The sequence below is a fragment of the Chiloscyllium plagiosum genome, unplaced genomic scaffold (genome assembly GCF_037043375.1).
Source record: "Chiloscyllium plagiosum isolate Xiang-an unplaced genomic scaffold, Cpla_swu_hap1 HiC_scaffold_20, whole genome shotgun sequence".
NCBI lineage: Eukaryota > Metazoa > Chordata > Chondrichthyes > Orectolobiformes > Hemiscylliidae > Chiloscyllium > Chiloscyllium plagiosum.
In genome coordinates, this window is record NW_028270158.1 from 19,105,601 (window position 1) to 19,133,342 (window position 27,742).

Below are 27,742 nucleotides of genomic sequence, written 5' to 3' on the forward strand. Positions count from 1 at the left end.
GAGGTATTCTGTTTGAAGAGAAGCTTACAAGGAGGTATGATATAAGTGTTCAAAATCATGACTAGTCTGGCAGAATAAATAGGGAGAATCTGTTCCTGATGGTGGAAGGATTAAGAACTAGAGGACACTGATGTAAGGTGATTGGAATACAATGGGAGCAATGACATGTGAAGATTTTCTTCTATGCAGCAAGTAAGTGTTCATGTGTTTGTAAGTTCTTCATTTTGCCACACAGTGTGAGAGAGTGTTGTGAAGGCATATTCAACTATGGCTTTCTTAAGAGAATGAAATAATTATTTGAGAATAAAATGTGACAGGGCTCCAGGAGATTGGCAAGGGAATTGGGATCCACAAGTTGTAGATAGCTAGTCTAGAGATGCTGGGCCTAAGGAGTCTTCATTGTAAGATTCTAATACAATGAATTTCCTGAGTGTACAGAATCATAAATGGACACACCTTATCACAGATCAACTTACCGTCTAAGGAGTTACAAACAGAGTTCTGTACAATTCATTCTGATATAACATGCATTTCATTACCACAAATTCACTATAATGCGATTGCCAAATTGGGGACACTGTTTCAAAAAGGCAAACTTTTAAAGTGTGCGTTGGCTGTAAGGCGATCACATCACCAACACTTTAAGCACTGTTTCTAAAACGCAATTTTACTATAACATGGGATTGCACAAGAATGCAACCATCGTGTTATAGAAGAACTGCCTGGACTACTTTCTTGAATCTTATCATAAAATTCCAAGAAACAATGTCAAAAATTAGATTTTATTTTTTGTAATTTCAGATTTGAAAAGATATGGGCAAACAAATTGGAAGTGCATCCAAAGCACACGTGAGACAACATTTGTCTCAGAAAAATCCTAATATAGAGTCAAAATCAAGTATATAGCCAGACCTCATTAATCTAATTTCACTTGACGCAGGCAGGCATATAAATGAATTTATTAGATCATCGAAACATAACAGGTAAGCTCTTCACTGAGCACCTCATTTCCTACAACTTTTCACTGTGAATGGAAATAATTCTTAGCACTCATGCAAAGAGCCAATCTGCCACTGATCAATGTTGGTTGGATCAAATTATTTATCAAACGAGTGTTTTCAGAATTCTCAAGGAACTGCATCCGTATTTGCCACTGTTTAGCAAACTCCTACATGGCCACTTCAAAACAATGCATCACTTATTTAATGCTATACAACATTCTAAACAAGACATTGAATTAACCCTAAAACTAAGCATAGAAAGTTGAACTGAGAAATCATAAATTCAAGCAACAATATCCAAGTATATGTTATGTTGTTCCTTTTCCTTACGTTCCTATGATGATAAAATTAAGACTGTCTCATCGCATTCTTTCTCAAGATCTCAAAACTCAGAATTTGTTATCTCACCATCCTTTGCTTCCTTTTGGCAAAATGTAAATAAAACCCAGCAGTGTGTGGAGCAGATAAGCATGAAACTGTTAAGTTTGAAGAACTAATGCAGTTCCAGCAACACAACTGTGAGTAAATAGTAAATTATTTTCTGAAAGATAAAATCTGATCAATTCTCACCAGAAATATTGTGTTTAAAGGAGTTTAAAATGTAGTTTTATCACTCGAACACCTTAAAAGATACTATTAATAAATATCAACATGATTTTTTAGGTGGATGTTCTTCTTTAAAGTGTGGTATAATGGTATCATGATGAATGTTTTGGAAAGGTTATTAAATCTAAGTGGGTGGAATTTTCTGCTTAACATTCAACGTGAGCTGAACTCAAATGTATTATGTAAATTACATGATTACTAAATATCAGATATATGTAATATATATTACTGATTATCGGTAAACTCCTTTCATTATTGACAATGACTTGCTTGGTTCTCCAAGCAAAGTCACAAGGAGCTCCCGTTTAGAGAATTTAAAAAAAAAATTTGAGAAAAGATGACAAAGTAAATTAGAAAACAATTAACAAGGTAATAATGCCAGAATCCCAGGCCGAAGTCTGTTTAGTTTAGTTCTGAAAATCTACTCAGCTGAAAGCTGAATTGATGTACAATATTTTGTTGTAATTCAAACCAATATTGCAACTGATACAATGAAGATTAATCAATTTATTTTAGCATGTTACAATTCATGACTAAGAAACCAATTCAATGCCTTATTACTCAAAGAACTAATGATTGAGATACTGAGCAGAGGAAAACAAAATTGAATTTGTAGACATATTGGGGATATGTCTATGGGGACAACTTGATGAATCTGGACAGACAGAACACATCACATGAACTTGACAGGATTTTTACTGAAAACAACAAATTCTGGAGATCACAGCAGGTCAGACAGCATCCATGGAGAGAGAGAACAAGCTAACGTTTCAATCTTGATGATTCTTCATCAGAGCTGAACTGAAATGTGAAGGGAACGCATTAATGGTGTTGTTTGGGAGGGGAAGGGGAGATGGTAGGGTGCTGGTACAGAAAAGCTGCTCATAGTACAGATTAAATGATTGGAATGTGAGAATGGCAGAAGAATGTGTGTCTCCTGTCAGACTTGAAACGACAGACACTAGGATGGGGAAGGGGAGAAAGGATATGATAACAAACTAAAAGAAGGGGAAGAAACTGTTCACACTTGGAAGGTGCTGAATTCAATGTTAAGTCCAGAAAGCTGTAAAGTGCCCAGTCTGAAGATAGGATATTGTTCCTCCGGCTTGAGCTATGATTCACTGGTACACTGCAGCATGCCCAGGACAGACATGTAGGCAAGCAAACAGGATGCTGTGTTAAAATAACCAGCTACGGGAAGGTTGAGGTCATGCTTGTGCACAGACTGGAGGTGTTCTGCAAGGCGGTTACCGAGTCCGCGTTTGGTTTCTCCAAACCACATTGTAGGCCATATTGGGTGCAGTGAATACAATACACAAGATTGCAGGAAGTACAGGTGGAATGCTGCTTCACCTGGAGAAACTGTTTAGGCCCTTGTATGGTGAGCAGGGAGGTGAAGGGGCAGGTGTTGCACTTTCTGCAGTTACTTGGGAAGGTGCCATGGAGAGGGGGAGGTGGTATTGGTGGTTGTGGAATGGACTAGGATATCCTGGAGGGAATGATCTCTGCAAAATGCAGGCAGGGGGAATGAGGGGAAGATGTGTTTGGTGGTCGCATTCTGCTGCAGTTGTCTGAAATGGCTGTGAATGATCCTTTGAATGCAGAGGCTGGCGTGATGACAAATGAGGACAGGGGAAACCAATCGCGCTGTTGTGAGTGATGGGAAGGGGTAAGGGTTGAAACACGGGTTAAAGTTCAGATGTGGTTGAGGGCCTTGTCAACCACAATTACTGATGAAGCAAGCCATGTCAACTAGTCTGGTGCACTGATCTTTACCTTGAGGAAGCTCAACGTCAGCTCTCGGACACTTCTTCTAACCGTCCTCTGAACCATAATCCCACATCCAAATATCAAGCCATCGTTACCAGGACTGTCATCGACTTCATTACCTCAGGAGACATTCCCCCTACTGCCTCCAATCTAGGGTGTCCCAATCCCAAACAGCCGGCTTCTACGCCCTTTCCAAAATCCACAAACCAGACTGTCCTGGTTGGCCCATTGTATTAACCTCCCCCGCTGAACTCATTAACTACTAGCTTGAGTCCATCCTCTCTCCACTTGCCCAGACCCTGCCCACCTTCATCAGCAATTCCACTGATAGTCTCCACTATATTGACAATTCCCAGTTCCCTCTAACACCTCCATTTCCCACCAGGATGGTCTGAGCTCTTGGCTTCTTCCTTGACCAGAAGCCTGAACAATTCCCATCCACCACCACTCTCCTCCACCTGACTGAACTTGTTCCCTCACTGAACAATTTCTCCTTTAATTCATCTCATTTCTGTCGAGTTAAAGGAGTGGCTATGAGCACACATGGGTCCCAGTTATACCTGCCTCTTTATGGAGTATGTAGAATGATCTTTGTTCCAGTCTTACATTGACTCCTTCCCACAACTTTTCTATTGGTACATCGACAACTACTGTGGTGCCACTTCATGCTCCTAATGGGACCTTGAAAACTTCATTCATTTTGCTTCCAATTTCCACCCCTCTACAACTTTCACTTTGCCCATTTCTGACACTTCCTTTCCTTTCCTTGACCTCTGTTTCCACTTCAGAAAATAAACTGTCCACTGCCATTCACTACAAAGCCATGGACTCGCATAGCTACCTTCACAACTTGTCACACCCTACATCCTGCAAGGACTCCATCCTATTCTCCCGGCCCTTTGTCTATGTCACATCTGTTTGGATTATTCCACCTTCTAAAACAGCCCTTCTAAACAATAGCTTGTTTCTTCCTTAACCTTGGTCGCATGCCTAGATGCCTGTCCTGGGCATCCTACAGTGTATCAGTGAATCATAGCGCAAAGTAGAGGAACAACATCTCATCTTCAGACGAGGCACTTTACAGCTTTCTGGACTTAATATTGAGTTCAACACCTTCAAATTGTGAATGACGACTTCTCTTCCTTTCAGCTTGTTATCAAGTCCTTTCTTCGAAGATTTGTAGCTCGGGTGCTCGTTGCTGTGGTTCTGTTCGCCGAGCTGGAAGTTTTTGTTGCAAACGTTTCGTCCCCTGGCTAGGCGACATCATCAGTGCTTGGGAGCCTCCTGCGAAGCGCTTCTTTGATGTTTCCTCCGGTGTTTATAGTGGTCTGTCCCTGCCGCTTCCGGTTGTCAGTTTCAGCTGTCCGCTGTAGTGGTTGGTATATTGGGTCCAGGTCGATGTGTTTGTTGATGGAGTTCCTTTCTTCCCTTGACCATCCCAGTGTCTGTCATTTCAAGTCTGGCAGGAGACACACCATCGTTCTGCCATTCTTGCTTTCTTATCACTTAATCTGAACTATCAGCATCTTTTCTCTATCAGCACTCTATTCCCACCCCCCTTCTCTATCTGCCCACCCAAAACTATAGCATAAATGCTGTCCCCGCTTCCACACTTCACTTCAGCTCTGATAGAGGCTCAAGGAGACCCGAAACAGTAGTTCGCTCTCTCTCTCCATGAATGCTGTCCGCCCCTCTGTGACCTCCAGCATTTGTTGTTTCCAGTACTGATTCCAGCACCTGCAGTAATTTGCTGCTGGACAGGATTGTTACTTTGGTTGTAATTATAAATGTAAGTTTTTCTTTCTTTGTCAGAATATCAAATACTTAGCAAGCTTCAAGCAAAATTACAGATTAAGAGAAGACATTATCAAGAGCAATGACATATGTATGTAGGATTTTCCCTCTGTTTCCAGATGCCAAATCCCCATCTCAGGGAGAACCAGTCACCTGTATTGATTTTCATGAGGGCTGCACATTTAATTGGCTTGAGAATAGGCTGTCTGTTCAAATAAGGATAGCATGCATGCTGTCAAGTCTGGAGGGGCAGTTGGAGGCTGATTAGCTTCAAAGGTTCAGGTTTCAATGGAAAATAGATTAAGGAGAGGGTGCTCAATGTAAAAGTTCCTGCTCTCCAATTTTATAAAATCTTAAGTGAGGTAAAAAGCAAAGATTGTGGTTTGGGTAAGATTTAGGATTTCTTAGTTGTGCTGGTTCTTCTTTCTCATAAAGATTAACCCACATTTGAAAGAGTATAAACTTCACTATTCCCTTCACATTTCCCAACTATATAGGACTTTTATCGTTTTTATTTAACCAAGAAGGAAAATGCTGTCAAAGTCAGCGTGAAAAAAGAAATAGTTGTGATACAGCCAAAAACGTTAATAAACAGAGACTACTAGAAAGGCTGATTGCACTTAAGGATGATAAGTTGCCAGAATTGGATCAGATAATTCAAGGATGCTGAGAGAAGGGTGGAAATTGTGGAAGTGCTGGTAATAACCTTCTCTTTAGGTACAGAGGCAGTGGCAGAGGACTGGAAAATTGAAAATCGTTGTTCAAAAAAGGATGCAATGATAAACCCAACAATTACAAGCAAGTTAGTTTATCTTTTGGTGGTATGAAAAAGATATAACCCAGGGTATAGCTCTAAGAAAATTGGACAACTGAAGATTAATTCAGGAAATCCAACATGAATTTGGAAAAGGCAAGTTCTGTTTAACCAACTTGATTCAGTTTTTTGATGAGTTAACAGGGAGGATCGATGATACGGTGTGTATGGACTTTGTAAAAGCATTTGATAGTGATCCATAATGGGCTTGTCAGCAAAGTAAGAAGGTCATGGAATGCAAGAGACACTGGCAGAATGGACTCAAAGCAGGGTGAATGACAGGAAACAGTTAGAGTGATTAGTTTTTTGGGATTCGAGGAAGGTATATGTTGATATTATAGAGATTTACAGCACAGAAGAAAACCATGCGACCCACTGAATCTATGCTGATCTTCCATAGAGCAATCTAGTCAGTTCCATTTCCTCAATCTATCCCTGAGCTCTGCATGTTTATTTCCTTCAAATGCCAATCCATTGTATCTTTGGAAACACAGATTGTCTCTGTTTCCATCCATTCCCACCTCACTGGCTCATGGGTAGCAAGTTCAAGATCATGATTGCTCACATTGTAAATGGTTCTTTCTCATATCCTGCCTGCAGCTCTTACCCAAACCTTAAATATGTGTTCCATAGCCCTGCACCTTCAGCCAGACATTTCTTCTGTAATTTATTTAAGACAGCCAGACTACTGCGACCACTAGGACTTATAACAGCACACAAACCAACAGCCACCCTCAGACAACAACTCACCAGAACGAAGGACCCAGCATGAGCAAAACTAATGTAGTGTACAAAATCCCATGCAAGGACTGCACAAAACACTATATAGGACAAACAGGAAGACAGCTAACGATCCGCATTCATGAACATCAACTAGCCACGAAACGCCACGAAACGCCACGACCAGCTATCCTTAGTAGCCACACACGCAGACGACAAGCAACATGAATTCGACTGGGACAACACTAACATTATTGGGCAAGCCAAACAAAGAACAGCCAGGGAATTCCTAGAAGCATGGCACTCATCCACAAACTCCATCAACAAACACATCGACCTGGACCCAATATACCGGCCACTACAGCGGACAGCTGAAACTGACAACCGGAAGCGGCAGGGACAGGCCACTATAAATGCCGGAGGAAACACCACAGAAGTGCTTCACAGGAGGCTCCCAAGCACTGAGGATGTCACCTAGACAGGGGACGAAATGTTTGCAACAAAAATTTCCAGCTCGGCGAACAGAACCACAACAACGAGCACCTGAGCTACAAATCTTCACCCAAACTTTGAATAATTCATTAATTGTGTTCATCCAGAAATTTATAAAAGTTCCCTGTTTTGGTATGCAATACCTCTGCTTATGAAGCCACAGTCGCACGTGCTTTGCTCACATTCTCTCAATATGTCAAAGCTCCACCAATATATACGTCAAGATCGTCCTATTCTGGTACAGGCTTCAGAACTGAGAGTTTGAAATCTACTTTGTTTCTCCCTTTTCCTTTTGCTAACATTTATTACCCCACACTTCCCTGTAGTAAATCCCATTTGCCTACCAATTCTGGTTGCCTATCTTAGTTCTATTATAGTCAGTTTATGCCACAATCACTAATGTCACTTCTCCCAGTTTGACTTTGTTAGCAAATTAAAAATTTTTACTTTGTACTTCAATATTCAAATCATTTATAGTTATCATGAAATGGATATATGAACAGGAAGGGTTTAGAAGGGTATGGCCCAAGTGCTGGCAAATGGGACTAGATTAGGTTAGAATATCTGGGCGGCATGGACAAGTTGGACAAAAGGGTCTGTTTCCGTGCTGTATATCTCTATGACTCTATGAAAAGGGCAAGGATCCCAGGACTGATCCTTTAGGAACCCAATGTTTCACATCCTCCGGTAAAATAATCATTTCTCATGATCCATTAACTGACCTTCAGCCAATTCTTTATCTAAATTGACATTAACAAAGCTATTGTAGAAGCAACAATTCTGTTTACCAATTTTGAAATTAGAGTTAGTTCTTCTTGATACACATCAATAACTTAGACTGGTATTATCAGGGCACAATTTTGTAGATGATACAAACCTGGGAGTACACGTGATAGATTTCAAGAGGGCATAGATGAGCTGGTAGAATGGGTCAATACATGGCAGTGAACAATGTGAAGCGATAAAGTTTGGTAGGACAAATGAGGAGAGGCAATATAAACATAAGATACTATTTGCAAGGGGATGGAGGAACAGAGATACCTGAGAATATATGTGCCCAAATAATTGAATGTTGCAGATAGGTTGAGAAATGTTAGAAAGTCTAATGGGATGCTGACCTTTATAAATAGACACAAGGTTGGATTTTACTATTTTCTGAGGGGTGAGAAGCAGACCCGAAATGGAGGGATCCGCTTGTTGTAGTACCAATATGTACACTTACTATCAGATAACTAATAAGCGGTTGTCTATCAGGAAGGATAAAGTCAACTCAAGGAGTAGAGGAGAAACTCCATGCTCAATCAACACTGAAGACTGGGTCATCATGCAGCAGAGGGGTAAGGTTGTGAACAGGACGTCCATCACAGCTAGAACTTGCTCTTAGAAATAATCTTTTTTTTCCATTGAACTTGTACAAAACATACAAGATGTCATCAATTTAAAATGTATAACTATTTCACCAGCAAATCAGATGATACATGCAATCAGGATTCTGGTGACTGATCAATTTTCACTTCATTATATTTTGAATAAAAAAAACTCTCAAACTGCTCAGATCCAATACCGAGAAAATGCAGCGGGCAGTGAGAAAATTGTGGGCAATTTAGGCTGTACGCAAGGATAATGCCTTAATCATCACTGATTTACAAAATGGCACGGGGGCACTTGCTTACCACACTTCTTCACTTAAGGCCGTAAGACCATAAGACAGCAGCAAAAATTAGGCCATTCAGCCAATCGGGTCTGCTCTGCCATTCAGACAAGTTTTTCATTCTTGGGACCATTCTCATGAAGCTCTTGTATCATGCTCTTGGGCTAGTACTTCCTTCCTGAGATATGGGGCCCAAAACTTCTAAATGTGGTCTGACCACAGCCTTATAGACCCTCAGAAGTACATCCCTGCTTTTATATTCATTTCCTCTCAAAATAAATGCCATCATTGCGTTTGCCTTGAGAGAATCCTGGAATAGAACTTTCAAGTCTCTTTGCATTTCATTCTTCTGAATTTTCTCGCCATTTAGAAAACAGTCCATGCCTCTATTCTTCCTACCAAAGTGCATGACCTCACACTTTCCCGCACTGTACTCCACTTGACACTTCTTTGCCCACTCTCCCAACCTGTCCAAATCCTTCTACAGCATCCTCTCCTCCTCAATGCTACCTGTCCCTCTACCTATCTTTGTATTGTCTGCAAACCTAGCCAGAATGCCCTCAGTTTCTTTATCTAGATCGTTAATTTATAAAGTGAAAAGTTGTGGTCCTAACACTGAGCCTTGCGGAGCCCCACTTGTCACCGGCTGCCATCCTGAGAAAGACCCTTTAATCCTCATCATTTGCTTTCTGCCAGACAATCAAGCTTCTATCCATGTTAGCACCTTGCCTTGAACACCAGGGGCCTTTACTTGACTCAGTAGCCTCCTGTGCGGAACCTTGTCTTCCGGTAGATAACATTCATTGGCTTCCCTTGGTCTAACCTGCTCATTCCTGCCTCAAAGAATTCTAGCAGATCTGTCAGGCATGACCTCCCCTTGATGAAACCGTGCTGACTTTGCCCTATTTTACTGTACACTTCCAAGTATTCAGAAATCTCATTCTTCACAATGGATTCCAGGATCTTACCCACAACCAAGGTTAGGCTACTCGGTCTGTAATTTCTGTCTTTTGCCTTAACTTCCTTTTTAAACAGGGTTGTCACGTTAGTGATTTTCCAATCCTCTGGGACCCTCCGTGACTCTAATGATTCCTGAAAGATCACCACTAACACCTCCACTACTTCTTCAGCGCTCTCCTTTAGAACTCTGGGGTGTAGTCATCTGGTCCAGGTGATTTATCCGCCTTCAGGCTATTCAGTTTTTCTAGCACCTTCTCCTTGGTGATGGCCACCATACTCAGCTCTCCCCCCTCACTCACTTGAAGTTTTGGTGATATTACTCATGTTTTCCACCATGAAAATACGAGGGTAAGCTACCCTCAGATATGCCCTTTATTTATCTAAAAAAAACTCTTACAGACTTCCTTTATATTACCAACGAGCTTATCCTCATATTTAATATTCTCCCTCCTTATTTGTTTTTTTGATGCCCTCTGTTGATCTTTGTAAGCTTCCCATTCCTCTGGTTTCCCACTGTCCTTTGCCACATTATATGGTTTCACTTTTGCTTTTATGCTATCCCTGACTTCCCTTGTCAGTTATGGTTGCCTCATTCTCCCTGTACCATGCTCTTTTTCCTAAGGATGAATCTCTGCTGTGCCTCCTGAATTACTCCCAGAAACTCCTGCCATTGCTGTTTCACTGTCTTTCCTGCTAGGCTCCTCTCCCAGTCAATTTTACCCAGTTCCTCCCTCATGCCTCTGAGATTGCCTTTATTCAGCTGTAATACTGTTACCTCTGATTCTATCTTCTCCTTATCAAACTGCAGAGTAAGTTATATCATATTATGATCACTGCCTCCTAAGGGTTCCTTCGTCTTAACCTCCCTTACGAAGTCTACCACATTGCACAACACTAAATCCAGTATTACCCATTCCCTAGTGGGCTCCACGCCAAGTTGCTCCAAAAAGCCATTTGTAGACATTTCTCAAATTCCTTTTCTTACGAATCACTTCCCAGCCCACCTGCATATTGAAATCCCCCATGATCACCATAACTTCTGTAATTTGGGAGACTGACATGATGTTGTTGCATTGGTTCTGTTCTGGGCACCACATTCTTAAGAGGGATGTGGAAGATTCAGAAGGTGGCAGAACAGATATATGAGAATAATGTTAAGGAAGAAGGCCTTCAGTTACATGAATAGATTGGAGAAGCTTGGGATAAGATTTTATAGAGGTATTCAAAATCATTATGGGCCTAGATAGAACAGAGAGAAATTGCTCTCTTTGGCACAAGGGTCAAGAAACCTAAGATACTGAAATAAATGACTGGCAAAAGAACCAAAGGTTGCATGCAGCAAATATGGTTTGCCCCACCTGACTTGATGTACTGATCCTTACATGGAATCACAGAATAGAATAATTATAGCACAGGAGGCTATTCAGCCCTTCAAGCCTATATTGGTTCATAGAAGGAGCAATTTAGTTGGTTCCACCTCTTGGCCTGCAATTTTCTCCGCTGTAAGTGTTCACCTAATTCCTTTTTGAATGCCAGTCAACTAATTTTCCACAACCAACCCTTTCAATAAGTCTATTTCAGAGCATAACTCAATTAGGAATATGGCATAACTGACTGTTTAGCTACTACAAGCTGACTGACAGCTAATGTGGAATTTGCTAGAATGCAAATTATTCTCATGTTTTCTAACACACAGAACATCTATTGCCAGACAGCAGCTAAAATATGATATCTGTTTTCACAGAACAACAATGAATCTAAACTGAATGGTGACTAAAAATTCACTTCCTGCTAAATTGAGGCTGTCAAGATTAGAGTGGTGCTGGAAAAACCCAGCAGGTCAGGCAGCATTCGAGGAGCAGGAAAATTGACGTTTCGGGCTAAAGCCAAAATGTTGATTTTCCTGCTCCTCGGATGCTGCCTGACCTGCTGTGTTTTTCCAGCAGCACTCTAATCTTAACTCTGATCTCCAGCATCTGCAGTAGCTAAATTAAGGCTGTCTGGTGCAACTAGTTTCCTGTAAGAATTAATAAGAAGCCCTTGTAAACTTTGAAACAAGACAGCTCAGCAATTGAAGTAACACCATTGCAGTACAACTGTTATAGAAATCTATTAACAAAGTTTAAATTTTGATTGAATCAGATATCGTTTTCACATTTATCAAGACAAATCTGAAAACTGCCTTCGGGGAAGAAATGGAAGCGCATTTTAATGTATGAAACTTAAATAGATTGTGGACCATTTGATAGAGGCAAGGCTAACAAAAGATACAACCATCTTCTGTTGGAATAAAAAGTGCAAAAGCCATAAATTACTTTAATTCTTTCTCACTCATAGTTTTAACAAATAATACACAACTATAATGATGCTAGCAAATTGGCTGGTGGTGGCACGGTGGCTCAGTGGTTAGCACTGCTGCCTCACAGTCCTAGGGACTGTGGTTTGATTCCACCCTTGGGTGGCTGTCTGTACATTCTTCCCCTGTCTGTGTAGCTTTCCTCTGGGTTCTCCAGTTTCCTCCTACATTCCAAAGATGTGCAAATTAGGTGGATTGGCTCTGCTAAATTGCCCATAGTGTCCAGGAGTGTGCAGGCTGGATGGATTAGTCATGGTTAGTGCAGGTTACAGGGATGGCATCAGTCTGGATGGGATACTCTTCAGAGGGGCAGCATAGTCTCGATAGGCCAAATGACCTGTTTTCACACTCCAGGGATTTTATGAATCTATGAGATCAAAGTATCATAAACAGTTATGTTAAAAACTGGGGCAATTATTACTAACTTTGACATTTCGTAAATTTGCGATTTTGTTTAAAACTAAGGTTGCTGTGAATGAGCTGGCTTAATATTCAGAAACTCTTTTATCTTTTCCCACTTCCCACAGGCACCTTCTGTCCTAACTTTTCCTCACTTGCAGAGTTACATTCCATCGTAAACTTTCCCTATTTTCCAGAGGTACTCTCGATTTTAACCCTTTTTCACTTCACACAGAAATTCTCTGCACTAACCCTTTCCTCACCTCACACAGGCACTTTCCACCCTAATTATTTCACAAAGGTACACTCTGCCCTAATCTTTCACTACTTAACAGATACCTTATTGTGTTACTCATTGCCACAATTCTCAAAAGCACTTTCTGCCCTACCCTTTCACAATTTCATGGAGACATTTTAGGTCCTAATGTTTCCCCCAACTCAAAGGGACACTGAACCTTTCCCCACTTCACAAAGACATTTTTCTCTCTCAAGTATATTATTTTGGAGATGTACTAAACTTTGCATTACACGTCCGCCACCCAACCTTCAACTGGAAAATCCCCAACATCTAGCTGTTTTGCTATTTATTACAGAGAATGCAAGACAAGTAGTTTTCAACTCTGACAGGCTATAAACATGACAGGTCAAGCCCCACATTATAGACCCTATCCAAATTTCCTTTTTGTGGGATGCATGACAGGCAAAATTTAAAGTGAAGGTTTTTTTCTGATGCTGGTTTTCAGCTGTGTTCAAAGATACTTACCCCCTATCTCTTTAACATGCTCCCTCCTCCTACAAACTGCTCTGATAACCCAGATCTCTACTGGTACAAACAAAATAAAAGTGTGAATCTGAACATATCTAACAATGCTGACATCAATAATTCTGTTTCACAAGATATCCGTCTCACTTTTTAAACAACATACATTTACTGATAGTGTTCACCTGCTCTACCTGAGTGCCTTAACACTGTGAGAAAGAGCTCTCCTTTATCCTTCAGGTGCTGCAATTTTGAGTCAATAATTTTGACAAACGTATGTGGAACTTCACTATGATGGCCACATAGGCTGATGTTGCAAAAGACAATTGATTTCTCCAAATAGCAAGGTAAACACTGCTTATGGATACCACAGCAGTGCTTAGAACATGGGAGGGTCTGGACTCTGGGCAGGGAGGGGGGGGGGGGGGGGGGGGGGGGGGGGCGTGGGCTTTTGAACAAGCTGTTCATTGGGGTTGGGACCACTTTGCTCAGATTAAGGTAGAGAGCAGAAGCTTGGACCAGGGAGTGGCACTGGGGTCTGTGTTTTCTGCCCTGGCGTGAAAGAAGCTTACACTTTGAAACAAAAATAACAAGGGGCTCAGGTACATAGCTTTTTGAAAGTTGTGTCACAGGTAGACAGGATGGTTAAGGAGGCATTTAGCATGCTTGCCTTCTTGCTTAGACAACTGAGTATAGGAGTTGGGACATTATGTTGAGGTTGGACAGGATGCTGGTGAGGCTGCTTTTGGAATACTATGTGCAGTTCTGTTCGCCCTGCTCCAGGAAGGATACTATTAAATCAGAGAAAGTTCAGAAAAGATTTACCAAGAGGATTTGAGTTACAAGGAGAAGTTGGATAGGCCGGGACTTTTTTCCCTGGAGCATAGGAATTTGAAGGGTAACTTTATGGATATTTATAAATCATGAGGAGCATAGATAAGGTGAAAAGGTCCTTTCCCTAGGGTGGGGGAGTTCAAAACAAGGAGGCATGGGTTTAAGGTGAGAAGGGAAAAATTTAAAAGGAATAGGAAAGGTTGAGGGGGCTATGGGCTAAAATGTGACTAGTTTGGGAAACTTGGTCAGCATGGACGATTTGGACCGGTCTGTTTTTGTGCTGTATGACTCTATAAATGAGGCCAACTGTGTAAACTCTTAGCTAAGCAAAATCTTTAGTAATCCTAAATGAACCCCACTATTTAGCTCACTCCCCATAATTCTGTTCCAAATATTTGACTTTTCTTTAAGGATGTAATGGTCTCTGCTTCAAATCTTGTATCACATGAAGAGAGGTGACTTGATAGTGATGTACAAGGTAATGATTGGCATAGATAGATTAGAAAGCCAGAGACTTTACCCCAGGGCAGAAATGGCTGTCACGAGGGGTCATAATTTTAAGGTGATTGGAGGAAGGTTTGGGGAGATGTCAGAGGTAGGTTCTTTACGCAGAGAGTACCGGGTGCGTGGCATGCACAGCCAGCAGTAGTAGTAGAGTCAAAGACATTAAGGACTTTTAAGCATCTGCATGACAAGCACATGGACGGCAGTAAATTGAGGGGTGTGTAAGTTTGTTTGATCTTAGATTAAGATAAAGGCTCGGCACAACATCGTGAGCCGAAGAGCCTGTACTGTGCAGCAGTATTGTATGTTCCATGTAAAACATTTCAAGCTGCTACAAGCTAAGGACAGCACACCCACAGGATGTGAAAAACCTCAAATGCTGTGATGCCACTTCGTGATATTTCAGGTGTTTCATCTCTGATTTGCATCGCACTGCAACACTCTATGACTCAAACTTACATTCAATGGCTGATTTATTGCTGCAAAGGGACAGAAAATTAACATTTTGTGAACTCGTAGCTGTGCCATGTTTCTAATTCTGATATAAAATTCTCAGCAACTAAACCTTTTGTTATTTTTGTTGATATTATTGTTTAATTATGTCTCTATGAAGCACAATGGAATATTTTACTGGATTCAGGAAATGATAAAATTGAAACTGTTCATAAAGCATTTTCTTGCAAAAGATCAGAATTTTTTTAAGCTATCTACAGCAGTTTTAGAGATACCCCATTATATTATAAATATACATTAGGAAATAATTCAAAGATGAGGGCTGTGAAGAAAATGTGACAAATGTGTTTTATTCCAGTGCCTTTGTTTATCGTTTAGTTTTTATGTCACATCCTTTTTACTGTTCTGGTGTTTGTGTAAGTACAATGACAACTTAAAAATGCTCAATTTTATTTATTTTCATATAGGCATCAGCCATAGCTTAGTTGGAAAAAAGTCTCCTCTGAGTCAGAAAATTTTGGTTTAAATCATATGTCAGGAATGACATTCTCTAATTTGAAACCATGACAAATTTTCAAGGCAGGAGTCTCTTTCTCCTTGGCATGATCAACATTTATTCTTTGACTGACCTGAGCAAAACAGGCTATTGGGTCATTATCACTGCACTTTCTACGTGAACTTGCTGTGCACAAATTGGCTGTCATGCTCCCTACATTACAGCAGATACTAGACGCGAGTAGACTTCATTGCTGGTACTTAAGAGGCTCAATGGTTGTTAAAATGCACATTATCATACAGTACAGAAAAAGTCCTTCTGCCCAGTCTGCACTTGCAAAAGTAATTCCACTATCCAACACTTAGCCTATAGCCTTGAATGTTATAACATTTCAAGTGCTCATCTAAGTCATTTTTAAAGGTTATTAGATTTTTCATCTCAACTGCTCTCACAAGCAGCACATTCCAGATTCCCACCACATTGTGTGAAAACTGTTTTCCTCAAATTCCCTCAAAACTTTATGCTTCCTCAAAATTATTCCTCCTTGTTAATTTATCTTTTCATGAAGGACAACAAGTGCTTCCCAACAATGCTGTCCATGCCTTTCACAATTCTATACACCTCAATCAGGTCCCCTCTGCTCAGGTCTTTGCTCCAAAGAGAACAAATAACCCAAGTTTATTCAGTCTCTCTTCAAAGCCAAACTGCTTCATCCCGGGCAGCATCTTGGTGAATCTCCTGTGCACCCCCTCCAGTGCAATCACATCCATCCTGTAGTGATGGACCAGAACTACTCATAGTACTCCAGCTGTGGCTTAATCAAAGTCCAACATAACATTCCTGCTCTAATAATCTATGGCATCACTGATAAATGCAAGTGTCTCCTATGCTTTCTTAACTACATTTAACTACCTCTCCTGCTGCCTCAGGGATCTGTGGACAAAGCATCCCCAAGATTACTCTCACACAAAAATAGCAATCGCTGCAAGGAGGTATGATAGAATCTGTGGAGAGGAGAAAGAGTTAACATTTCGGGTCCAGTTCTTCTTCAGAACTGATTTTAGGCAGAAAAATGTTGATACATATCCTGAAGGGAGGAAGGTAGGTACGGCAATGGGTGTGGTGTATGGTTTGTATGTGTGGGTGGTGTGCATGTGTGGGTGTGTGTGTGGGGGAATGTGGGTTTGTATTTGTAAACGATAAGTGGAGATGGAGCCCAGAGAGAGAGAAAAACATTTGGACAGACACAGGAGTAGTTAAAGGTCAGTTTGGGAGAATCAATAGCAAAAATTGGGACCATTAGCTGCTGAAAATGAATTGTTTGTGGCAGCAAAGGAGATGAAAAGGTCTGTTGTGCAGGGAGTTGGGGTAAAGACACAGGTGAAAGTGCTCAGTACCTAAAATTATTCAGCATGATATTGAGTCCTGAAGGCTGCAGGGTCCCCTAGAGGTAAGTGAGCTGCTGTTCTTCCAGCATGCGCCGAGCTTTACTAGAACACTGCAGCAAGCCTGAGACAGAGATGTTGGCTAGAGAACATGGTGGTGTTTAAATGGCACGCAACAGGAAACTCAGGGTAATTTCTGCAGACAGAATGTAGGTCTGCTGCAAAGTGGTCACCCAGTCTGCATTTCTCTTCGTCAATGTAGAACAGAGCATGTTGTGAGCAGCAAATACAGTAGAATAGATTGACTGAAGTGCTGGTAAATCATTCCTTCACTTGGAAGGTATGTCTGGGGCATTGGATAGTGAGGAGGGAGGAAGTAAACAGGCAGGTGTTACACGTTCTGTGACAGCACGGGAAAGTGCTGTGGGGATATATTGGGAGTAGAGGAGGAGCGAACCAGGGTATCCCCGAGAGAACAGTCCATGCAGAACGCTGCCAAGGGAGAGGAGGGGAATGTGTGTCTGGTGGTGGCATTCCGCTGGAAGTGGCAGAAATAGTGGCTAATGATCCTCTGGACATGGATGCTGATGGGATGGTAAATGAAGATCAGGAGCCCTCTGGGAGCCCTCTGTGGGAAGTGTGAGGGCCAAAGTGAGAGAGATGGTTTAGATATGACCGAGGACCCTGTCAGCATTGGTGATGGGGAGTCCTGGTTTGAGGAAGAAGGTGGGCATTTTGGATAAGCTGCCATGACAGAGAAACTAGGACAACAGAACTCGGTCTGTCCCATTGGAACATTAGAGGAATAGATCCCTCTGCTCCTCTGAGCTTCCTAGTATTGTGCCATTCATTGAGTACTTCCTTGTCTTGTTTCTTCTTCTAAAGTGCATTATCTCATACTTACCAGGAATAAATTCCATCTGCTGCTTATTTGCCCATCTGACTAATACATTTATATCCTGCTGTAACCTAAGACTTTCTTCCTCACTGTCAACCACCCGGCCAATACTCGTATCACCTGCAAACTTACTTATCATCTCCCTCACATTTTCTTCTATAATGTTTATATATACCATGAACAATATGGGACCCAATACTGATCCTTGTGGTATGCCACTGGATGTGGTACTCACATCAGACAAACAGCCTTCTACCTCCACCCTCTCTCTCCTACCAGTAAGTCAATCTTGATTTCAACTTGCCAAGTTACTCTGGGTTCCATCTTTTTCATCAGTTTCATTTGTAGGATCTTGTCAAAGACTTTGTTGAAATCCATGTAAATTACATCAACAGCACTGCCCTCATCTACACACCCAGATAATCAGCATAGCCTCCCTCTCACAAAGCCTGGCTGACTATCTTTGATCAAACCTTGCCTCCCCAAGTGGAGATTAATTCTTTCCTTCAGAACTTTTTTTCCAATAGTTTCTCTACTACTGATGTGAGGCTCACTGGTCTATAACCCCTTGGTTTATTGCTACCAAATAAAAACCAAAGGGACTGTGGATGCTGTAAACCAGAAACAAAAACATAAGTTGCTGGAGAAGATCAGCAGATCTAGCAGCATCTGTGAACAGAAATCAAAATTAAAAGTTTTGAGTCCAATGACCCTTCCTCAGAACCAAGGTCACCAGATCTGAAACGTTAACTCTGATTTCTGTTCACAGATGCTGCGAGACCTACTGTGCTTTTCCAGCAACTTCTGTTTTTGTTTTTATCTCTACCACCCTTCTTGAAAAATGGAACCAGATTATCTACCCTACAGTTCTCTGGCACCTCCCCTGTGGCCAGATAGGTATTAAAAATTTAGGTCACAGCTCCTGTAATTTCCTTCATCTTCCACAGCAGCCTGGGATACAACTCATCCAGATCTGGGGATCTGTTCAGTTTTAATCCCACCAAAACCTTCAATATCTCCTCACTCTCTATGTCAAACTGCTCAAGAACCTCAAAGTCCTTCTCCCCAAATTCTGTACCTACATTCTCTTTTTCCAAAGTTAAGACAGAAGTGAAGTACTCATTTTACAGCCTACCAGTGTCCTCCAACTCCATGCACAGATTGTCCATTTTGTTCCTAATGGGCTCTATCTCACTGACGAAGGGCTGATGTCTGAAACATTGATTCTCTTCCTCCTTGGATGCTGCCTGACTGGATGTGCTTTTCCAGCGCCAGTTTTTGACTCTGATCTCCAGCATCCGCAGTCCTCACTTTCTTCTACTCTTTCTCTGGTTATCCATTTTCCCTGGATATATTTTGAAATTCTCTCTAATCCTATTCGCCAATCATTTTTCATGTTCCCTCTTTGCTGTCTTAACTGCTTCCTTAAGTTTACCTCTGCACTTCGAATACTCCAAAAGGACCTCTATTAATTTGCTCCCCTTGTATTTGTTAAAAGTTTCTTTTTTCAATCCAGTTCTAAATATTCCTCAGGATTCTCGGAGCTTGATGCTCCTACATTTCACTCTAAAGGGAACATGTTGGGCCTGCACTCTTGCCAATTCCATGTTGAAATGTTCTCTTGTAGTTTTGCTCAGAATCAGCTGTTCCCAGTCTACTTTGGCCAGATCCTGCCTTATTTTAATGAAATTTTCCTTCCCCCAGACAAAATCCCTTTATTGCGACCATCTTTTTCTTTTTCTATAACAAACTTAAAATGTATGCTGTTGTGGTTGCGATCACTAAAATGCTCTCCCACTGCCACTTCAAACACCTGTGTGATATTATTCCACAGACTTAGGTCCAGCACCATACTATCTTCTGCGTACTGATATAAAATGTTCTTCACACCTTCCAAGAAATCTGCCCCCATCGAAACCCTTTACACTATGACTACTCCAATTTATGTTAGCGAAGTTGAAATGCCCTAATACGATTATCGTACTTTTGTTTTTACATATCACAGTGAATTGGCTACATATCTGCTTCTCTATCATCCAGTGATGGTGATACACATCCAGCAGTCTGCCTTCCCTGATTTTATTCCTCAGCTTTACTCACAAAGCCTCATTTGAACACTTTTCTAACCAGGGAGGAGATCGCAGAGCCTTTGGCTTTGATGTTTATATCTTCATTGTCGACAGGAATAGTGCCAGAAGACTGGAGGATAGCAAATGTTGTTCCCTTGATCAAGAAGTGGAGTAGAGAGAGCCCTGGTAATTATAGACCAGTGAGCCTTACTTCGGTTGTGGGTAATGCATTGGAAAGAGTTATAAGAGTTATATCTAGAAAAAAAGTTGATTAGGGATAGTCAGCACGATGAAGGGTAGGTCATGCCTCACATACCTTTTTGAGATCTTTGAGAAGGTGACCAAACAGGTGGATGAGGGCAAAGCCATTGATGTAGTGTATATGGATTTCAGTAAGGCGTTTGATAAGGTTCCCCACAATAGGCTATTGCACAAAATATGGAGGGATGGGATTATGGGTGATTTAGCGGTTTGGATCAGAAGTTGACTTGCTGAAAGAACACAGAGGATGGTGGTTGATGGAAAATATTCATCCTGGAGTTCAGTTACTAGTGGTATACTGCAAGGATCTGTTTTGGGTCCACTGCAGTTTGTCATTTTTATATATGACCTGGATGAGGGCACATAAGGATGGGTTAGTAAATTTGTGGACAACACTAAGGTTGGTAGAGTTCTAAATAGAGATGAAGGATGTTGTAGGTTACAGAAGGAATAGATAAGCTGCAGAGCTGGACTGAGAGGTGGCAAATGGAGTTTGATGCAACAAGACTCATCCAATATTTCAGCTTTACCCAACAATAACAAATAAAATTTGCATCACAATGATAATTTCCAACAAAATAAAGCCCAACCACCTCCTCCTGACACTTAATAGCACATCTTTGTTGAGGCTACCTCTTAAACATCCTTTGGATGGTAGAGTTTCCATCAATCAGAAACAACTACACCAGCCACAAAAATATTGCATCCACAAAAGTATGTCAGACTCTAGGAATCTTTTCTTTTATTATTTGCTTGCTTCTTGAACGTTGTTGATGCTGTGTTCATCCAGTGAAGTGGGGAATGTTGCATTACACTCCTGCCTTTTAGGTGGCAGACAGGCTTTGAGGAATCAAGAGGTGAGTAAACATCCTGCAAGATTCCAACCATATGATATGTTCTTGTAGCCATGTATTTTATCAGGGCAAGCCATATAGCCTCTGGTCAATGGTAACCCCCAAGCTGTTCATAGTGGGTTGGTTTCAGTGATGTTAATCCCTGAATGTTCAGGGACAATGGTTACGTTACAACTTGCTGTAGATGATCATTGCCTGGCACTTCTGTGCAGTGCTCCCTTTAATTTTCTTTCAGGCTGCATGAGCCTCAAAGCTCCATGTACAGCAGTGACTTCTGGAACCAGAAGTCAAAGGTGGGATTGGTATATGTACACTGATCTCCAAGCAGAGAATCTTGTAGAGGCTGCCTGCACACATGGTTGCATAGCTTAGAGAGAACATTGCTTGTGTGACATGATTGTTGCTTGTCACTTGTCAGCCTATGCCTGGATCCTATTGAGGTCTTGCGAAAGTTGAACATAGACTGCTTACCTCTCATCTCCCTCATGCTAGTCCACCATCCTGAAGGCACAAGGAAGGAATTTGGTAGAATGCTTTCCAATTGCCTGGATCAGTGCAGCCCCGCGAACACTAAAGAAGCTCACTACCAAAAAGGACAAATCAGCCCATTTAATTGGTACCCAATCCCAGCTTTCTGCATTCCCCTCCTTCATCTCATTTGTACAATGTTTACCATCTATAATTTGGAGGTGCTGGTGTTGGACTGGGGTGTATAAAGTTAAAAGTCACACAAACCAGGTTAGAGTCCAACAGGTTTATTTGGAAACACAATCTTATACTCCACAACTTCCTGATGAAGCAGCAGTGCTTCAAAAGCTAGTGCTTCCAAATAAACCTATTGGACTATAACCCGGTGTTGTGTGATTTTTAACTTTGTACCATGCACAAGACGCATTGCAGAAACTCACCAAAGTACCTGAGACAGTACCTTGCAAACCCTCAACCACTGCCATCTAAAAGAGCAAGGGTAACACATACATGAGAACACCACAACCTGCAATTTCCTCTCCAAGCCTCCTGCTGTATCCCTTTTCGATAAATGTTACTTGGTTAAAATCCTGAAGTCCTCCAGAACAGAACTACTGGTGTCCCTACACCAAGAGATCACATTATTTACTGTTCAGATTATAAGCTGAAATGGACATGGAAAATGGCTATATATCTGAAATAACAAGAGAATTTCACCAGTTGGAAAATCAAGTGCTGCACATTTTCAGCCATGCAAGATAATACTGCTGTTTGATGAGTGAGATTAATACATAATTCAGACGGAGTAGCACCAAATGTTTTTGAGTTAAGGAAAAACTGCCTGAAGGCTGCCCTTGGGTTGATTCAGCTACAAATCTGTCAGTACAGAACTGAAGACCACCAGAACTTGTAAACTGAAAACATTTCTCTCCCTTCTTCATGAAAACTTATAAGAAAGAATTCTAACAATAAAGACCTATGTCCATGAGATCAACTATCACCATGGATAATGACCATCCATTACAGACAACTCAGTAATCATTTGTGAAATCAAAGGAACGGAGAGGGGCAATTTAACCTTACAGTGTGGTTTGGACTTGGATCTTTAGAACTTTGTTCCCTGTCTATTTTATTTCCACCTATATGTGCCAACCATCTGTCCTTTATCTGTCTTAAACATTAATGTGTGCACGAATATTTGGGGTTTAAAAAGGGTGTAGTTCAAGTTGCATAGTAATAATTTAGTAATGCTTTCTTTCCCTGCCATCTGTTTGAAGCTATTTACATTACAATAAACAGTTGCTTTCTGTTAATGGAACATAGTTTGAAAAGCATTTGATCTGAATAGCAGTTAGCCAGGTAAATTGATTATCTTAGTGATTTAGATGAGATTTTACACATTTTGTGATGGCTTATGCAGCAGTGGGCACAATTATATGTATACTCGTCCTAGTAAAGTCATAAGAGATGTGCAATGGTTCAAGATGGCAGCTTATCATCATCTCCTCAAGGAAAATTAAGGATGGGCTCGAAATACTGGCCCAGCCAGCAATGTCCACATCCGTGAATAAATAAAATTTTAAAATATTGTTATAAAGATGTGGGTGTACTATACCTTTAAGAGTATAAAAGCTAGCAGTGACAGCACCAAGTGTTCTCAATAAGACACAATGTTAAATGTGCTCCAGCTACTGGGGTAGCTGACTGCCTGGAAATGACAAAACAGATTTGAATTAGGCCAATCAATTTAAATTATATCCCCCCAAAATACCAAATTCCAATCAAGTTTGAATTGAGTATATTGACAATCTTGAAAGCCAATGACACAATCTGATGTTTTGGGGTATAAGACTGTGGAAAATTGAACAGCTGGGAGGAGAACTGCTACCATACCAACAGCTATTGACTGCTAGTCAGAACTCTCTGAGAGGTACATGTCTAGAGAAGGAGCTTGCAAAGAGAAAAACCTCAACACTGACCTGGAGAGCCAGTCTACCAACGAAGATAAAGAGAAGATTCAACAGCTGGCTGGTTTTAAAATTTCAATTTTTCTGTAAATCTTAATGGGAGTTTTATCGGGCTAATATTATAGAAAGGGAAGGTAAAAGATAGGTTAGAGGAAGGAAATGTAAATAGTTGTTTGTTAATTATTCTCTGTTATATTTTAAGAAATAAAGTTGTTAATTTTTACTTTAAATAGTTCTTGGGCAGTCTAATTTTTGCTGCATGGGATAAATCTTTTCTGTGTTGCTGGTTTTAAATTAAGTAGGTGAAGTGTAGTGTCGTAACAATATTCACTACAGAATTCCAAGTCTTTGATCTGTTCTTGTAGTCACGGCAATTATATGACTGGGCAAGTTTAGCTTCTACAGTTTCTTCACCAAGAACGGATACCCCCGCAACTTCATCCGCAGATGCCTAGCAAACAATGTGACGAGGACCTGCCATGACCCAACACATTAGCTGCGTTACCTTATATAAAAATACCTCAGAACTAACAGCCAGACTTATCCAACTGCTCGGCTTCATGACAGCACTTAAACTGACAGCCACACTCAGTCAAGTCACCAGAACAAAAGTATAAAAGCTAGCAGTGACAGCACCAAGTGTTCTCAATAAGGCACAATGTTAAATGTGCTCCAGCTACTGGGGTAGCTGACTGCCTGGAAATGACAAAACAGATTTGAATTAGGCCAATCAATTTAAATTATATCCCCCCAAAATACCAAATTCCAATCAAGTTTGAATTGAGTACATTGACAATCTTGAAAGCCAATGACACAATCTGATGTTTTGGGGTATAAGACTGGGGAAAATTGAACAGCTGGGAGGAGAACTGCCACCATACCAACAGCTATTGACTGCTAGTCAGAACTCTCTGAGAGGTACATGTCTAGAGAAGGAGCTTGCAAAGAGAAAAACCTATGCCCATCATATGCAAGACTGATGGTTCTTTTGCAAGATTCCATGCAAAGGCTGCACAAAACACTATATAGGGCAAACAGGCAGACAACTAACAATCCGCATCCGTGAACACCAACTAGCCACTAAACGCCATGACCAGCTGTCTCTAGTAGCCATACAGATGACAGGGATCACAAATTCGACTGGGACAACACAATGATCATAGGACAAGCTAAACAGAGGACAGCCAGAGAATTTCTAGAAGCATAGCACTCATCCACAGACTCCATCAACAAACATAGACCAAGACCCAATATTTTGGCCACTACAATGAACTATTGGAACTGGCAAGTGGAAGCAGCAGGAACTGAACCAAATAAATTCCAGAAGACGCAGTACACCAGCGCTTCACAGGAGGCTTCAAAGCACTGAAGATGTCACCTAGACAGGGAATGAAACATCTGCACAGCTCGGTGAATATACCCACAACCATGGCAAGTTTAGCTTCTGGTCAATGGTAACTTTCAGGATATTTATTGTGCTGGATTTATCAATTATATTGTTAATTGTCAATGGGGATACTAAGATTGTCCCTAGGTAGGATGTGTGGCATGAATGATCCTGTCATTTATCAGCCTATGGTTGAATATTGCCCAGGTCTTGCTGCATGTAGACACCAAGGGCTACAGTTTCTGAGGAGTAAACTAGTGATGAATTAATATCTGTACAGATGATCATTATCAAGTTTGCAATGTCAGCTGTTCAATAAGCCACACAATGTTAGACTTCAAAAAGAGTAATTAAATTTAGCTTCCTCTTTAAGCCTGTTAAGAGTTGTGAAATTGACTCTTTACACTTTGTTATAATCTTCTGTTCACAGTATTTGTACAGTTATGACAGGAGCACCATACAGTGTTTGTGGAGCCATAGTTTTATTCAGAGCAGCTGGCAGATGTAGATGACTTGATAGGCTTGTTGAACCATCAAGAGAATTCTAGAACTTTCTTTTATAATTTCAGTGGATAATTGTTTCAATTGTTGTGTGAATAATCAGTGCACTTGGATTTTTATTAATCACATGAATTAAAACAAACTCCTCAGGGTTTTTAGCATCATGCCAAGGATGTAGAATAACTTCTCAAAATACAATGCAAAACAGTAAATATTACATATTTAAAAGGATAACTGATGCACATATGTTATAGTAGAGTGGCATTGACAGTCAATTGTAATACATATCATAAAGAAGAAGGATGCACTCAAAATGGCATTATCTCTAATATACGGACTATTTGCTTATGTAGACTGCTTTTGACTGGTCAGTTTAAATGAGGTACGAGTGATGTTAAGAACTTTTTCCCTTTGACCCAGATGGGTTTCTGTCAAATGGATCAAAAATTGTTACATTCAATATACTCAGCAACTTAATGTTACAATAAAGGTTCAATCCATTGATGGGCTTATTTGATGGCAATATTTTAAGTTAGTTATCAATGATATTTTCAATAGAGATAGAGATGAACAGTGGAAATAAAATCTTTTATTTGTGCAATAAAATTCACAACAAATTTGTAAAAAGATTTCAGTGAAGTGTTTGTTAATTGTAAGGGTACCGGCTCTCCCCAGCATATTGTCTGGTGAGGTACCAAATCTCTCTCAGCAGGGTATGTGTGTCACCTTCTTGAACTGGTGCAGAATGTGTGGTGAAGATACTTCCACACCATTACCTGGTACTGCTTTCCAATGCTTTTGTCCTATAATGCCAGAATTACAATACAATATGAAGAATGATGGGTGGCGTGGAAGTGCATGCTTCCCTTGCACATGTACCTTTTAAAAGAATTCATTAAATGGGATGAGGGAGTCACTGGCTGGGCCAGTATTTATTGCACATTCCTAATTGTCCGGAGGTCAGTTAAGAGTCAACTAAGTTGCTGTGGTTCTGGTGTCACATTTAGGCTAGAGCAGGTAAGGATGGCAGTTTCCTTCCCTAAAGGACATTAGTAAACCAGATGGGTTATCCTGACAATCACTAATGGATTCATGGTCATCATTAGACTCTTAACTCCAGATATTTCCTGAAGTTAAATTCCACCAGGTGCCATGGTGGGACTCAAACTCGGGACCCAAAATATTACCTAGATCTCTATATTTACAGTCCAGTGATAATACCAGTAGGCTACTGCCTCCCCTTTGTCCTACTAGATGGTAGATGTCACAAGTTTGGAAGGTTGAACAAACAGACTACCACAAACTGCAACCAGGTTGTACTGCTGATGGAAGGATGGAAGGATTGAACTGATTGACTAATTTGATTTATTATTACATGTACTTAAGTACAGTGAAAAGCTTTGTTTACAAAGCTGTACAGACAGATTATAGTAAGGACATACAGATCATAGGGTGGAAAAAAAACTTGGACAGAGTGAGATGTACAGGTTACCCCGCACACGCATGGAGGCAAGATGAACATTATCTGAAGTAAGACAGTCCATTCATGAGTCTAATAACAGCAGGGAAGCTGATCTTGAACCTGCAGATGTGTGTGCCTAAGCTTCTGTATCTTCTGCGTGGCAGAAGAGGTTGTAGGAATACATGACCAGGGTGGAATGGGTCTTTAATGATGTTGGCAGTCTTTCCACGGCAATGAGAGGTGTAAATGAGGTCCATGGATGGGAGGTTGACTTCCATGATGATATGGGCTGTGCACATGAATCCACACTGTCAAATGTTGAATGTGGTGAATGCAGTGTTGATCAAGTAGGCTACTTTGTCTTTGATGATGCTGAATTTCGAGTGCTGCTGGAAATGCATTCAATCAGGCAAAGGGACAGTATTCCATCACACTCCTGATTTATACTTTCTAGATTTGTAAGATTGCTTTGCAATCTAGTGCAGGTACAACTCATGATGCAATCTCAGGACATCACTGCAAAAGTTCTTCAATAGCATCCGAGCCCAAACATCTTTAATTGCTTCATTAATCATGAGGTCAGGAGTGGGGATGTAAACAGATTATACATTGTTCAGCACCATTTGCAACTCCTCAGCTGCTGAAGTAGTCCCATCCAAATGCAGCGTGACCTCGTCAATATCCAGACTTGGGCACATAAATGGCATACAATATTTGCACTGCACAAGTGCCTGGCAGTCACTGTCTCCACCAAGAGGCAATCTAATTATTACCTTTTGATGATCAGTAGACTCATCACTGACAAGCCAGGTAACCTTTGAAAATAGTGGCCTTTAGTACCCAGTAGGACAAGGGCAGGACTATTTGTATCTGGGACTAA

General features: G+C 40.9%; 1 protein-coding gene across 3 annotated transcripts in view; it reads right to left on the reverse strand.

The window, feature by feature from the left end:
• sdk1a (sidekick cell adhesion molecule 1a) overlaps nucleotides 1-27,742 on the reverse strand; it is a 932,616-nt gene that overhangs the window by 251,732 nt on the left and 653,142 nt on the right. The gene's annotated exons all lie outside the window — the stretch shown is intronic.